Source organism: Leptodactylus fuscus, chromosome 3 (genome assembly GCF_031893055.1).
Source record: "Leptodactylus fuscus isolate aLepFus1 chromosome 3, aLepFus1.hap2, whole genome shotgun sequence".
In the NCBI taxonomy this organism is placed as follows: domain Eukaryota; kingdom Metazoa; phylum Chordata; class Amphibia; order Anura; family Leptodactylidae; genus Leptodactylus; species Leptodactylus fuscus.
This window is the reverse complement of record NC_134267.1, coordinates 207,048,309-207,062,827: the sequence shown is the minus strand read 5'-3', so window position 1 is coordinate 207,062,827 and position 14,519 is coordinate 207,048,309.

Genomic DNA, 14,519 nt, shown 5'->3' with positions numbered 1-14,519 from the left:
CACCTCTGGAATGACACTGGGACAGCAGGGGAAGCATGTCTGGGGGCATCTAACACACCAAAGACCCTCTATTACCCCAACATCACAGCCTAACAACTACACACTTTACACACTCAATACCACATCTCTGACAGTAGGAAAACACCTTGAAACATGTGTATTTGGCACTTGCAGTGAGGAGAGCTTGTCACCAGCAGTGAATTTGGCCCTTGTAGTAAGTTGAGGTTGGCACCAACATTTGTTTTGAAAATCAGGGTGGATTGAGCCTCTAACCAGCAGAGTTTGGGCAAATTCATGGTGGAGGGAGCCTCTAAACACCCCAGTTTGGGCAAATTCATGGTGGAGGGAGCCTCTAAAAACCCCAGTTTGGACCAATTCATGGTGGAGGGAGCCTCTAACCAGCCCAGTGTGGGCAAATTCATGGTGGAGGGAGCCTCTAAAAAACCCAGTTTGGACCAATTCATGGTGGAGGGAGCCTCTAACCAGCCCAGTTTGGGCAAATTCATGGTGGAGGGAGCCTCTAAAAAACCCAGTTTGGACCAATTCATGGTGGAGGGAGCCTCTAACCAGCCCAGTTTGGGCAAATTCATGGTGGAGGGAGCCTCTAACCAGCCCAGTTTGGACCAATTAATGGTGGAGGGAGCCTCTAACCAGCCCAGTTTGGACCAATTAATGGTGGAGGGAGCCTCTAACCAGCCCAGTTTGGACCAATTAATGGTGGAGGGAGCCTCTAACCAGCCCAGTTTGGACCAATTAATGGTGGAGGGAGCCTCTAACCACCCCAGTTTGGACCAATTCATGGTGGAGGGAGCCTCTAAACAGCCAAGTTTGGACCAATTCATGGTGGAGGGAGCCTCTAAAAACCCCAGTTTGGACCAATTCATGGTGGAGGGAGCCTCTAACCAGCCCAGTTTGGGCAAATTCATGGTGGAGGGAGCCTCTAAACAGCCCAGTTTGGGCAAATTCATGGTGGAGGGAGCCTCTAACCAGCCCAGTTTGGACCAATTAATGGTGGAGGGAGCCGCTAAACAGCCCAGTTTGGGCAAATTCATGGTGGAGGGAGCCTCTAAACAGCCCAGTTTGGACCAATTCATGGTGGAGGGAGCCTCTAAAAAACCCAGTTTGGACCAATTCATGGTGGAGGGAGCCTCTAAACAGCCCAGTTTGGGCAAATTCATGGTGGAGGGAGCCTCTAACCAGCCCAGTTTGGACCAATTAATGGTGGAGGGAGCCTCTAACCAGCCCAGTTTGGACCAATTAATGGTGGAGGGAGCCTCTAACCAGCCCAGTTTGGACCAATTAATGGTGGAGGGAGCCTCTAACCACCCCAGTTTGGACCAATTCATGGTGGAGGGAGCCTCTAAACAGCCAAGTTTGGACCAATTCATGGTGGAGGGAGCCTCTAAAAACCCCAGTTTGGACCAATTCATGGTGGAGGGAGCCTCTAAACAGCCCAGTTTGGACCAATTCATGGTGGAGGGAGCCTCTAAAAAACCCAGTTTGGACCAATTCATGGTGGAGGGAGCCTCTAAACAGCCCAGTTTGGGCAAATTCATGGTGGAGGGAGCCTCTAACCAGCCCAGTTTGGACCAATTAATGGTGGAGGGAGCCTCTAACCAGCCCAGTTTGGACCAATTAATGGTGGAGGGAGCCTCTAACCAGCCCAGTTTGGACCAATTAATGGTGGAGGGAGCCTCTAACCACCCCAGTTTGGACCAATTCATGGTGGAGGGAGCCTCTAAACAGCCAAGTTTGGACCAATTCATGGTGGAGGGAGCCTCTAAAAACCCCAGTTTGGACCAATTCATGGTGGAGGGAGCCTCTAAAAAACCCAGTTTGGACCAATTCATGGTGGAGGGAGCCTCTAAACAGCCCAGTTTGGGCAAATTCATGGTGGAGGGAGCCTCTAACCAGCCCAGTTTGGACCAATTAATGGTGGAGGGAGCCGCTAAACAGCCCAGTTTGGGCAAATTCATGGTGGAGGGAGCCTCTAAACAGCCCAGTTTGGACCAATTCATGGTGGAGGGAGCCTCTAAACAGCCCAGTTTGGGCAAATTCATGGTGGAGGGAGCCTCTAACCAGCCCAGTTTGGACCAATTAATGGTGGAGGGAGCCTCTAAACAGCCAAGTTTTGGGAAATTCATGGTGGAGGGAGCCTCTAACCAGCCCAGTTTGGACCAATTAATGGTGGAGGGAGCCTCTAAACAGCCCAGTTTGGACCAATTCATGGTGGAGGGAGCCTCTAAACAGCCCAGTTTAGGCAAATTCATGGTGGAGGGAGCCTCTAAAAAACCCAGTTTGGACCAATTCATGGTGGAGGGAGCCTCTAACCAGCCCAGTTTGGGCAAATTCATGGTGGAGGGAGCCTCTAAACAGCCCAGTTTGGACCAATTCATGGTGGAGGGAGCCTCTAAAAAACCCAGTTTGGACCAATTCATGGTGGAGGGAGCCTCTAAACAGCCCAGTTTGGGCAAATTCATGGTGGAGGGAGCCTCTAACCAGCCCAGTTTGGACCAATTAATGGTGGAGGGAGCCTCTAACCAGCCCAGTTTGGACCAATTCACGGTGGAGGGAGCCTCTAAACAGCCCAGTTTGGGCAAATTCATGGTGGAGGGAGCCTCTAACCAGCCCAGTTTGGACCAATTAATGGTGGAGGGAGCCTCTAAACAGCCAAGTTTTGGGAAATTCATGGTGGAGGGAGCCTCTAAAAACCCCAGTTTGGACCAATTCATGGTGGAGGGAGCCTCTAAACAGCCCAGTTTGGACCAATTCATGGTGGAGGGAGCCTCTAACCAGCAGAGTTGGTGGAAATCAGGGTGGAGGGAGCCTCTAACCAGCAGAGTTGGGGGAAATCAGGGTGGAGGGAGCCTAGTATTAGCAGAATTGTGCAACGCCTATGGTGGATGAGTATGAGGATGCGGAGGAATTGGAGAGGTTGAGTACAGACTTGGAGTTTCATGTTGGGGTGCTTTACACAGGTGGGCACAAAAATGACGGCTCTACCCAGTGGTGGTTCATTTTTATCAAAGTGAGCCGGTCGGCACTCTCAGCTGACAGACAGGTGCGCTTGTCAGTGATGATGCCACCGGCTGCACTGAACACCCTCTCAGATAGGACGCTGGCGGCAGGACAGGACAGCACCTCCAAGGCATATAGGGCAAGTTCAAGCCACAGGTCCAACTTCGACACCCAATACGTGTAGGGCGCAGAGGGGTCGGAGAGGACAGGGCTGTGGTCGGAAAGGTATTCCCGCAACATGCGCCTATACTTCTCACGCCTGGTGACACTAGGACCCTCCGTGGCGGCACTTTGGCGAGGGGGTGCCATCAAGGTGTCCCAGACCTTAGACAGTGTGCCCCTCGTTTGTGTGGACCGGTGAGAACTTGGTTGCCTACTGGAGGAACTGCCCTCCCTGCCGCCAACGTCACATGCTGGAAACATCTCCATCATATTCTGCACCAATTGCCTGTGGCAAGCATTGATGCGATTGGCCCTCCCCTCTACCGGAATAAAAGACGAGATGTTGTTTTTATACCGGGGGTCAAGGATAGCAAAGATCCAGTACTGGTTGTCCTCCATGATTTTGACAATACGCTTGTCGGTTGTAAAGCACCCCAACATGAACTCAGCCATGTCTGCCACAGTGTTAGTTGGCATGACTCCTCTGGCCCCACCGGAAAGTTCAATCTCCATTTCCTCCTCATCCTCCATGTCTACCCATCCGCGCTGCAACAATGGGACGATTCGAAGTTGCCCGGAAGCCTCCTGTATCACCATCACATCATCGGACAACTCTTCTTCCTCCTCCTCCTCCTCCTCCTCCTCCATTAAACGCAGTGAAGCGGACAGATGTGTGGACCTACTCTCCAGCTGTGACGGATCGGATGCTATCCCTAACTCCTCTGTGTGATCTGAGTTATCCCTGATGTCAATCAGGGATTCTCTCAGAACACACAAGAGCGGGATTGTAAGGCTCACCATCGCATCCTCAGAGCTCACCCTACTTGTGGACTCCTCAAAGACCCGTAGGATGTCACAAAGGTCTCTCATCCATGGCCACTCATGGATGTGAAACTGAGGCAGCTGACTTTGTGGCACCCTAGGGTTTTGTAGCTGGTATTCCATCAAAGGTCTCTGCTGCTCAACCACTCTATTCAACATCTGAAACGTTGAGTTCCAGCGTGTGGGGACGTCGCACAAAAGCCGGTGTTGTGGCACATGCAGGCGTTGCTGGAGAGATTTTAAGCTAGCAGCGGCTACTGTCGACTTGCGAAAGTGGGCGCACATGCGCCGCACTTTCACCAGTAGCTCTGGAACATTGGGGTAGCTCTTTAGGAAACGTTGCACCACTAGGTTGAAGACGTGGGCCAGGCATGGAACATGTTGGAGTCCGGCAAGCTCCAGAGCTGCTACCAGGTTCCGGCCGTTATCACAAACGACCATGCCTGGGCCCAGGTGCAGCGGCTCAAACCATATTGCCGTCTCATCGAGGAGGGCATCCCTCACCTCAGAGGCAGTGTGCTGTCTGTCCCCCAAGCTGATCAGCTTCAGCACAGCCTGCTGACGTCTACCAACGCCAGTGCTGCAACGTTTCCAACTCGTAGCTGGGGTCAATCTAACAGCAGAGGAGGAGGCGGTGGCGGAGGAGGAGGCGGTGGCGGAGGAGGAGGCGGTAGAGGAGGAGGAGGAGGGGGGTGTTCTTCTCGTGTCCCTGCCAGGAATGTTAGGCGGGGAGACGAGGTACACCGGGCCAGTTTGGGAAGCAGTCCCAGCCTCAACTACATTCACCCAGTGTGCCGTCAGTGAAATGTAGCGTCCCTGTCCGCATGCACTTGTCCACGCGTCGGTGGTCAAGTGGACCTTTGTGCAAAGCGCGGAACTAAGGGCCCGCCTGATGTTGAGTGACACGTGCTGGTGCAAGGCGGGGACGGCACACCGGGAGAAGTAGTGACGGCTAGGGACGGCATAGCGAGGTGACGCAGTTGCCATCAGGTCCAGGAAGGCGGGAGTTTCAACAAGCCGGAACGCCAACATCTCCTGGGCCAGCAGTTTAGCGATGTTGGCGTTCAAGGCTTGCGCGTGTGGGTGGTTAGCAGTGTATTTCTGCCGCCGCTCCAATGTCTGAGAGATGGTGGGTTGTTGTAAAGAAACGCCTGATGGTGCCTTTGATGGTGCAGGAGAAGGAGATAAGACAGGACCAGGGGAGGATGAGGTAGAAGTCAACAAAGTGGCGGAGGCAGATGAAGTGGTGTCCTGGCTCGTCCTCTGGAGTGCATCGCCAGCACAGTCAGCAGTGGCAGTGGCAGAGGCAGAGGCAGTGGCAGAGGCAGTGGCAGTGGCGTGAACGGCAGGCGGCCTTTGTCCTGCCGTTGCTGCCTGCCACTGATTCCAGTGCTTGGATTCCAAATGACGGCGCATTGAAGTGGTGGACAGGTTGCTCTTCTCAGAGCCCCTAATCAATTTCGAGAGGCAAATTGTGCAGACAACACTATATCTGTCCTCGGCGCATTCCTTGAAAAAACTCCACACCTTCGAGAAACGTGCCCTCGAGGTGGGAGTTTTTCTGGGCTGGGTACGAACTGGAACATCTTGGGAGATTCCGGGTGTGGCCTGGCTTCGCCTAAGCTGCTGACCTCTGCCTCTGCCTCTAGCTACCCTTTTTGGTGCTGCACCTGCCTCAACATCCACACTACTTTCCCCGCTTGACATCCCCCCTGTCCAGGTCGGGTCAGTGTCCTCATCATCCACCCCTTCCTCTTCCAACTCCTGTCTCATCTCCTCCTCCCGCACAATGCGCCGGTCAACTGGATGCCCTGACGGCAACTGCGTCACATCATCGTCGATGAGGGTGGGTTGCTGGTCATCCACCACCAAATCGAACGGAGATGGAGGAGACTCTAGTGTTTGAGCATCTGGACACAGATGCTCCTCTGTTAGGTTCGTGGAATCGTGACGTGGAGAGGCAGGTTGAGGGACAATGAAAGGAGCGGAGAACAGCTCTGGGGAGCAGGGACAGTTTGGGTTATTGTTCTGTAAAGCTTCGGAATTTTGGGAGGAAGGAAGACAAGACTGTTGGGTAATAGGAGGAGAGGAGGCAGAGTCTGACTGGCTGCTGGACAATGTGCTGTAAGCGTTCTCTGACAGCCATTGCAAGACCTGTTCCTGGTTCTCGGGCCTACTAAGGTTTGTACCCTGCAGTTTAGTTAATGTGGCAAGCAACCCTGGCACTGTGGAGTGGCGCAATGCTTGCTGCCCCACAGGAGTAGGCACGGGACGCCCTGTGGCTTCACTGCTACCTTGCTCCCCAGAACCATTCCCCCGACCTCGCCCACGGCCTCGTCCACGTCCCTTTCCGGGAGCCTTGCGCATTTTGAATTCCTAGTTAGAAATTGGCACTGTATACCAGTAGTAAAAATTGTGGGTGCACGTAACCCCAATATATTCTTTGAATTACCAGTCAGAAACTGGCACTATATGGCAGTAGCAAGAAATGAGGGTATTTGTATTCCCAATATATTCTTTGAATTCCCAGTCAGACACTGGCACTATATGGCAGTAGCAAGAAATGAGGGTATTTGTATTCCCAATATATTCTTTGAATTCCCAGTCAGACAATGGCACTGTATACCAGTAGTAAAAATTGTGGGTGCACGTAACCCCAATATATTCTTTGAATTCCCAGTCAGACACTGGCACTATATGGCAGTAGCAAGAAATGAGGGTATTTGTATTCCCAATATATTCTTTGAATTCCCAGTCAGACAATGGCACTGTATACCAGTAGTAAAAATTGTGGGTGCACGTAACCCCAATATATTCTTTGAATTCCCAGTCAGACACTGGCACTATATGGCAGTAGCAAGAAATGAGGGTATTTGTATTCCCAATATATTCTTTGAATTCCCAGTCAGACAATGGCACTGTATACCAGTAGTAAAAATTGTGGGTGCACGTAACCCCAATATATTCTTTGAATTACCAGTCAGACACTGGCACTATATGGCAGTAGCAAGAAATGAGGGTATTTGTATTCCCAATATATTCTTTGAATTCCCAGTCAGACAATGGCACTGTATACCAGTAGTAAAAATTGTGGGTGCACGTAACCCCAATATATTCTTTGAATTCCCAGTCAGACACTGGCACTATATGGCAGTAGCAAGAAATGAGGGTATTTGTATTCCCAATATATTCTTTGAATTCCCAGTCAGACAATGGCACTGTATACCAGTAGTAAAAATTGTGGGTGCACGTAACCCCAATATATTCTTTGAATTCCCAGTCAGACACTGGCACTATATGGCAGTAGCAAGAAATGAGGGTATTTGTATTCCCAATATATTCTTTGAATTCCCAGTCAGACAATGGCACTGTATACCAGTAGTAAAAATTGTGGGTGCACGTAACCCCAATATATTCTTTGAATTCCCAGTCAGACACTGGCACTATATGGCAATAGCAAGAAATGAGGGTATTTGTATTCCCAATATATTCTTTGAATTCCCAGTCAGACAATGGCACTGTATACCAGTAGTAAAAATTGTGGGTGCACGTAACCCCAATATATTCTTTGAATTCCCAGTCAGACACTGGCACTATATGGCAGTAGCAAGAAATGAGGGTATTTGTATTCCCAATATATTCTTTGAATTCCCAGTCAGACAATGGCACTGTATACCAGTAGTAAAAATTGTGGGTGCACGTAACCCCAATATATTCTTTGAATTACCAGTCAGAAACTGGCACTATATGGCAGTAGCAAGAAATGAGGGTATTTGTATTCCCAATATATTCTTTGAATTCCCAGTCAGACAATGGCACTGTATACCAGTAGTAAAAATTGTGGGTGCACGTAACCCCAATATATTCTTTGAATTCCCAGTCAGACACTGGCACTATATGGCAGTAGCAAGAAATGAGGGTATTTATAACCCCAATATATTCTTTGAATTCCCAGTCAGACAATGGCACTGTATACCAGTAGTAAAAATTGTGGGTGCACGTAACCCCAATATATTCTTTGAATTCCCAGTCAGACACTGGCACTATATGGCAGTAGCAAGAAATGAGGGTATTTGTATTCCCAATATATTCTTTGAATTCCCAGTCAGACAATGGCACTGTATACCAGTAGTAAAAATTGTGGGTGCACGTAACCCCAATATATTCTTTGAATTCCCAGTCAGACACTGGCACTATATGGCAGTAGCAAGAAATGAGGGTATTTGTATTCCCAATATATTCTTTGAATTCCCAGTCAGACAATGGCACTGTATACCAGTAGTAAAAATTGTGGGTGTATATAGCCCCAATTCTATTGCTAGGGGACTTGCAGGGTATTTCTGGGGTGAAGGTGGGGGGGCACACCGTTGGAACGGGTATCGGGGTATATATCGGGTATACGGGAATACACTGACAGTGTATTCCATTCAGGATCCTGGGAAAGCTGGGTTGCGGCGATTGAGCCCGTCAGTGCCACGTTACACTGACAAGCTTCTCCCTGGAATTTAGCTCTTATAAGAGCTGTTGGTTGTCTTCTCCTTCCTATCCTAGCCTGTCCCTGCCTACCCAGAATCTAAGCCCTAGCTAGCTGGACGGAAACCTCCGTCCTCGGTGAATTGCAAGCTCAGAATGACGCGAACCTGGGCGGCGCTGTTCTTTTAAATTAGAGGTCACATGTTTTCGGCAGCCAATAGGTTTTGCCTACTTTTCTCAACGTCACCGGTGTCGTAGTTCCTGTCCCACCTACCCTGCGCTGTTATTGGAGCAAAAAAGGCGCCAGGGAAGGTGGGAGGGGAATCGAGTAATGGCGCACTTTACCACGCGGTGTTCGATTCGATTCGAACATGCCGAACAGCCTAATATCCGATCGAACATGAGTTCGATAGAACACTGTTCGCTCATCTCTAATAATGATGTGTTCATCCAGCACCCATAGTACAAGTTACTAGCAGTGAACATGGGAGAGGAGGGAGAATTTAGAGAAACTCCAGGACTGGGCGCTGGTTCCAATTATATGACCTGGAATCAGAAACAGCCTGGAAACTTATGGTTCGTCTACAATAGGAATCCTCTCTGGAGAACCCCCTTAACTATAAGTAACATTCACTGGGTAAAATATAACAACAAAAGTATTATACTGACTATACTGACTATACTAGCTGAGTATACGGTGTCATCATCTAGAAAGATGTTGGCCACGTATATGGATGTAATGGCCAGTATGGGTTAATGTGTATAGCTGCATAGGATTGTTCACTAGGCTATTATTCACTCAGTGCTTTTCTCCATCAGCCTACTTCTATATAATTTTTATGGCCACTACAGTAATTTCTTTCATCATAGTCAATGATTCTGAAGAGAGGACCCCCCTCTGGAAAAAGCTCTTAAAGTATATTGCTTGCTCTACATCAGAGGCATTATGGGTGCGGAGTTCTTATAACCTTATGTCTGACAACCCTATGTCTGGATCTGATGGTGACGTGACAGCGACCAGACTACGCTCTTGTAGGGAGTCTGTCACCAGAACTCAACATATCAGCTGCAGATAGATAGGTTAGGGTCATCTCAATTGAACAGTATTCTCCTCTTAGAATTAAGGTCTCTGCTGTTGTAATATCATCATGTTTGTCTATTTGCAAATACGTTCCTTAAAGCAACATTTGCCCCTCGTTCACATCAGTGTTTGGATTCCGTTCGGGAGAATGGAATACCAAATGCAATTGGAAGCAGTGTGCCAGTGAAAGCACATAGACCCCATAGACTATAATGGGGTCAGTGTGCTTGCCGCCAGATCTCCGCACAGAACACGCAGACAGGAAAGTAGTTCACAATCTACTTTCCTGTCTGCATGATTTGTGCAGGCAGCACACAGCAAGCACATGGACTCCTTTATAGTCTTTGGGGTCCGTGTGCTTTTACAGCACAGCGCTTGCAATTGCTTTTGTATTCCGTTTGAGGGGGTCTCCCCGGACAGAATACCAATGCAGATGTGAATGTGGTCGTACCTCTTTGGAGCAATGGTAACACTGTCATTGCTCCCATTAGTTCATTTACAAAGCAGCCTATCTATCTGCGGGGCTGCATTCATATGCTGGGTTCCGCTGACGGACTCCCCTTGTTTTTTCTAAACTCATTGAGGTGCCATCCATATATTTTGCAAAAATTGCCCACTTAGCTTGTTAAAGATGCATTGCATTACATTTTTTTTGCATTTTCAACACTGTAGATTAATTTATCAATGAATAATTCTTAATGATAAACTTTTTAAAGTAATTCTATGAGGTACCATGGCTAATACACTGTAATATCATATAGACTTGTTCTACGAGACAAATTCAGCTCTGCTGCATCTTTTATCAGTGAATATGTCAGCCCCGTTCTCCTGCGCGTCTTCTCTCTCTGTGCATAGCTAAGAATGTGATGGCACTTACTGTCAAGCACAGCGGCAGTCAACAAATCATCCGTGCTGAGGAAGATTGGCAGGTGTTGCTGGAACTTTCGGTACTACAGCTGGAAGCAAATGAATCAAACAGCGATACAGAAACCTAACTATGGGCTGTGGCAATGTTCTAATGCATGCCGGGGCATAGTCATCAATGCCAATGTGCAAGTTCAATCATATTTTGGGACAAAGGTGATGAGGTGTGGCTTGTAAATTACTCACCCGTTTACAGAATATTGTTTTATAATTTTGCTCATGCATCTTTATTTTAGCAGTAAAGTAGTCTCTCTGTAAATAAAAAATGGTATGGTCCACAAGTGTAACTTCAAGCTCAGGTTGAGCTCAGTGCAAAATCTGTAATGGGGCCGCTACTATAGTGACATATTTTAAGTGGCAAAGGGACCTTTTGGGGCCCCTCAGGGTCCTGTGCCTAAGACTGCTACTGCTGCACCCTCTATAACTGGGACCCTTGTATGATACATGTCCTGTGTAATCCATCATTAGGAGAACTGGATAGGACTCAACATGGTGTCCGTCATGTGACCCTCACACGTCATGTGACTGCTGACATTCAGTAAATTGCCCAGTAGACGGATTACTACAGTATTACTACAGTATCGTCTCATCATGTCTTTGTTTTTTTAAATGAACTTTATTAACAACATGACAATTTACACTACAGATAGGCAGCCATATTACAATTCACCTAGAGACCTAGACTAATAACAAAGATCTCTTTCCACCATTAGTCCTATTCAATTTTTTCCACGGACGTGTCCCATGTGCTTACCTAACACATGTACAGTATGTAACCCATGAAGGGTCACATGACAGCTGCCATATTTAGTTCTATTCAGTTAGGCCCCTATAGACTGACCTATGGGCTGTACCATTCTACTGTGTAGATAGGGGTGTGCACTGATACATGTATAGGAGCAGAATTTTACATACACGTATATTACAGAATTGTGCATCTTCTATAGACTTATCACAAAAATATTAAAAAATGGAATACCCCTTTACGGAAAGCAAACACTTTATATCACCATATGTCACCATTGCTTCAGTCGAATAGGGGATGCAGGACTCTTGTTTTCAAGAATGGAGGGGGTTATGTTTAAGTTATGTTACTGGGGCAATCCTTTAGTCGATACGCCCCATTACGTCTAAAATTCAGGTGTGAGCAATGTCTGTTTATATACTATAGATCGATACATGGACAGTGTTGCCTCCATAGTGGATCAGATGTAAGCAAGCAAACACTATCAACACCTGCAACCACCAAGCACAGGGTCACTCTATGGAACCCAATTTTACAGGTGTATTGACGCTCAGCAGATTTCTGTTGCTGCCAATCGGTTCCACTCATCTAAACAGGGCTTTTTCGGCAGCAAGCACATGCGTTTCTGCTTCATTCCAACAGCCATTTCTGCAACAAATCTGCCATGTGTGAATTCACCCGACTGGACTGGATTAATATCATGCATAAAGCCCCTTTAAGCAGAGTGTATAGAAATGCTGCAAGGCTCTATGGCTGATGTGTGCACGCGCCTCTACATAAAATAGGATTTTTTTTTTCCCCTCCCGCTCCATTGTCTCATATCATGAAAAGGTAAAGCAGCTCTTCTAAAAGCCATTGTCATGTGATTAGTCTCCTCCCCAGGCCCCTTGTTGTGGGTGCATTCGATTCATGCGTCTTGTGGGTTTGCCTTTTGATGCAGCAGTTACATAATAGGCAATGGGTGTCATCTTTCAAATTACAGTGACCACTCACACCCAGGAGACTTGTCCTCAGATGCTACTGTATGGCTGGCTGCATGGAAAACCTATCCCCCCCCCCCACCGCCCCGTCTCCTAGAGACTTCAGCCCCCACCTCACAGACAGTACAACCCATTGCTCCTATTCTGTGCCTGGCAGAACATTCGATGTGATGCCCAATCAGGGCCAGCAGCAGCTACAGACGTCAGGAGGCTTTTTTTTTTCGGCTGTCTTCTTGTAGAGCAGACTGCAGTTGCTTACAGTGTGCAGCCTCCATTAGGACAGCTCTATTGATTTCTGAATCACACTGCAGCAAGAGACAGGGAGACAGGAGCATCTGACAGCAGCAGCCAGGAGCATAGGGGAATATATTAAATCTGGGCTAATCTGGCCTCCTACACCAATATGCCATATATATATATATACATATATGGATAGGACCATGCAGTAATTGCTGAGAAGAAAGGCACAGAGCAAGCCATGGGGGTTCAGACATACAATATGGTAATCAGCTGGCAATGTCAGGGCTCTGCTGAGCACATACCGGGGAATCTTCATGTATATATATATATATATATATATATATATATATATATATATATATGTATATCTCAGATATCTTTGTATTGATAGCACACTGCGTCGTGATATCTTTTAACAGACGACAACAAAAGCCATTGAAATCTATTGAAAAAATGTAAATAGCTCTTTATACCTCAGTCTAGATAAAGCGATTTTTGTGATGTTAGACTTTGCTATATCTGTATATATATATAAATATATATATATATATATATATATATATATATATATATATATATATCTAGTAATGTCTAGTTATTATATAGTTATGTTTATAATCTATATGCATATACAAAGAATATAGTTTTATATATATATATATATATATATATATATATATATATTAGACATTTACAATATATATATATATATATATATATAATCATCAACATAGAATTATTTTAGAATTAATATCTTATAACAATGCAACAATAAAAAAAATAAAAAATACAATGCAGTCAACGAGGTGTTTGATAATCTTTCTAATCTTTATGCATATATAGAGTCAATAAATATATATTTACATACACATTTTAGATAGATAGATAGAGATATTATGTATAAAATAGTATTATTTTATATCAGAACAATACATATTATCTTAATTTCACCCAATGTTGAAAGTATACAGTAACACCAAAATATAAAACAATGTCACTCAGTGAAATGACACATTCAGCTCTGCTACATCTGTGTATATATAGAGAGAGACTATAGAGACTAAGACACACACACACACACACACACAATTATATACATAGTCTATATGTCTATTTTTTAAAATTTATTTATATTTATATACATGTGTTATAGTATTGCTATATATCAGAACAATAAATATTGGAGTTATGCATTGTTTGTAATTTCACCTGTGTACTGTAGATATATATATATATATATATATATATATATATATATATACAGACGCATAATACATATAATATATATATATATATATATATGTATATATATATATATATATATTGAGAGAGAGAGAGAGAGAGAGAGAGATAATATAGGGATTAATTCAAAAGATATATATATATATATATATATATATATATATATATATATATATATCAGAACAATGAGTATTGTAGTTATGTATTATCTGTCATTTCACACAATACTAAAGGTATGTAATCCAACAATAATAAACAATGCAGCTGAAAACAGTGAAGTGACTTGTTCAGCTCTGCTACATCTCTGCTAGTGCAAATCTAAGGCATCTCAACATGAGCCCTGCTTTGTATTAGCACCAAAAATCCCGAGGAAACGGTGCAAGCTCTGTAGGTTCCTAAGAAACGTCTAGGCGTTAAGCCATTATTAGCACAAGCTATATTGAGCATGCTTGCCAGACAGGCAGAAAGGCTGAACCCTAGGTCCGCCCAGACATGTGCCCTGCCATTTTCGTTTTAATCAGTCTGCTCAGGATGGCTGCTGATTCATTTTGCAGGACAGCCCCCTGGGAGCCTAGGTGGAAGCTGGAGGCGAGCTGCTCCTGCCTCATTGCAGTATTCCACATCACAGAGGCTGGAAGCAGGGAAGACAGGGATAGCTAGTCAATGAGCAGATCAGACTGCAGACCCCGAGCCGCACACACAATATCATTACATGGAGTAACCCTTTCATCGCCACCTGGTTGACTAAATCGCCATTCAGAAATCCTCCTGCCTCCCATACCGTACACATTGGAACATGCTAACAGCCTATTATCGTCCCTCCAAATATAAA